The following is a 2,500-nucleotide window of genomic DNA, read 5'->3' on the forward strand; positions in this document are numbered from 1 at the left end:
ATCCGTGAAAAAATATTCACGTTTTTGAGTGCACATGCATTTCTGCTGCAAATGCCTCTGGAAGTTTCATGCCGTTCGTATGCCAATTGTGGCAACACGAAAATGACCCGTTTTCCCATTCCGAGGGATTTCTGTGCGACCCTAACAGCCCCGTGAGCCACAAGAGACACATCCCCGCCAATTTCTAGCGTTTCACGGGGTCTATCCGTGAAAAATATAGACGTTTTTGAGTGCACATGCATTTCTGCTGCAGATGCCTCTGGAAGTTTCATGCCGTTCGTACGCAATGTGGCAACACGAAAATGACCCCTTTTCCCATTCCGAGGGATTTCTGTGCGACCCTAACTAACAGCGCCCGTGAGCCACAAGAGAGACATCCCCGCCAATTTATAGCGTTTCACGGGGTCTATCCGTGAAAAATATAGACGTTTTTGAGTGCACATGCATTCCTGCTGCAAATGCCTCTGGAAGTTTCATGCCGTTCCTATGCAATGTGGCCACACAAAAATGACCCGTTTTCCCATTCCGAGGCATTTCTGTGCGACCCTAACAGCCCCGTGAGCCACAAGAGAGACATCCCCGCCAACTTCTAGCGTTTGACGGGGTCTATGCGTGAAAAATATTAAAATTTTTGAGTGCACGTGCCTTTCTGCTGCAAATGCCTCTGGAAGTTTCATGGCGTTCCTATGCAATGTGGCAACACGAAAATGACCCCTTTTCCCATTCCGAGGGAGTTCTGTGCCACCCTAACAGCCCCGTGAGCCACAAGAGACACATCCCCGCCAATTTCTAGCGTTTCACGGGGTCTATCCGTGAAACATATAGAAGTTTTTGAGTGCACATGCATTCCTGCTGCAAATGCCTCTGGAAGTTTCATGCGGTTCGTACGCAATGTGGCAACACGAAAATGACCCGTTTTCCCATTCCCAGGGATTTCTGTGCGACCCGAACAGCCCCGTGAGCCACAAGAGACACATCCCCGCCAATTTCTAGCGTTTCACGGGGTCTATCCGTGAAAAATATCAATTTTTTTTTGACTGCACATGCATTTCTGCTGCAAATGCCTCTGGAAGTTGCATGCGGTTCGCATGCAATGTGGCGACACGAAAATGACCCGTTTTCCCATTCCGAGGGATTTCTGTGCCACCCTAACAGCCCCGTGAGCCACAAGAGAGACATCCCCGCCAATTTCTAGCGTATCACGGGGTCTATCCGTGAGAAATATTCACTTTTTTGAGTGCACATGCATTCCTGCTGCAAATGCCTCTGGAAGTTTCATGCGGTTCGTATGCAATGTGGCGACACGAAAATGACCCGTTTTCCCATTCCGAGGGATTTCTGTGCCACCCTAACAGCCCCGTGAGCCACAAGAGAGACATCCCCGCCCACTTCTAGCGTTTCACGGGGTCTCTCCGTGAAAAATATCACATTTTTTGAGTGCACATGCATTCCTGCTGCAAATGCCTCTGGAAGTTTCATGCGGTTCGCATGCAATGTGGCGACACGAAAATGACCCGTTTTTTCCCATTCCGAGGGATTTCTGTGCCACCCTAACAGCCCCGTGAGCCACAAGAGACACATCCCCGCCAATTTCTAGCGTTTCACGGGGTCTATCCGTGAAAAATATTCAATTTTTTGACTGCACATGCATTTCTGCTGCAAATGCCTCTGGAAGTTTCATGCGGTTCGCATGCAATGTGGCGACACGAAAATGACCCGTTTTCCCATTCCGAGGGATTTCTGTGCCACCCTAACAGCCCCGTGAGCCACAAGAGAGACATCGCCGCCAATTTCTAGCGTTTCACGGGGTCTATCCGTGAAAAATATTCACTTTTTTGACTGCACATGCATTCCTGCTGCAAATGCCTCTGGAAGTTTCATGCCGTTCGCATGCAATGTGGCAACACGAAAATGACCCGTTTTCCCATTCCGAGGGATTTCTGTGCCACCCTAACAGCCCCGTGAGCCACAAGAGACACATCCCCGCCAATTTCTAGCGTTTCACGGGGTCTATCCGTAAAAATGTAGCACGCACCAAAACGAGAAAAGATTTCCATCGCACCTGCACTATTGTATGGACAATGGTAACCTCATGTGAGGACGAAGTGGTGTGCCGGCGGCAGGTTGTTTCCCACGATTTCCGTGAATGAGCGAGCATCTCGAGCTGTGTTACTCCGCCCGAGGAGCCTCTTCTCCTCCAGAGTGCGTTGGGAAGGCTGTCCCTTGGGTTGTAGCTGCAGGGTTTGCTTGCGCTGTTTCGGTATTGTGCCCTAGGAAGGGCTGCCAACTGCGCGTGAGAGTTAGGGTTGGTTTCAATTGCTTTTGCCGGTCCACAGAGTAGCGAGCATTGAAAGGCCGCTCTAGAGGTGTGCAGGCATGTGTGGTCCCCGCCCCTGCTCCTCCCCACCCCGACGTTGGGTGTGCGTGGTGCTTTACCGCTGCCTCAAATTGGCTGGCCTTGTGTGAAGCCCTGTGTTTTGTGAGCCTTCAGCGCCGTCGT

The sequence above is a fragment of the Petromyzon marinus genome, unplaced genomic scaffold (assembly GCF_048934315.1).
Source record: "Petromyzon marinus isolate PM22_M1 ecotype Great Lakes invasive population unplaced genomic scaffold, UKy_Petmar_22M1.pri1.0 PM_G_Scaffold_18, whole genome shotgun sequence".
NCBI classification, from domain to species: Eukaryota; Metazoa; Chordata; class Hyperoartia; order Petromyzontiformes; family Petromyzontidae; genus Petromyzon; species Petromyzon marinus.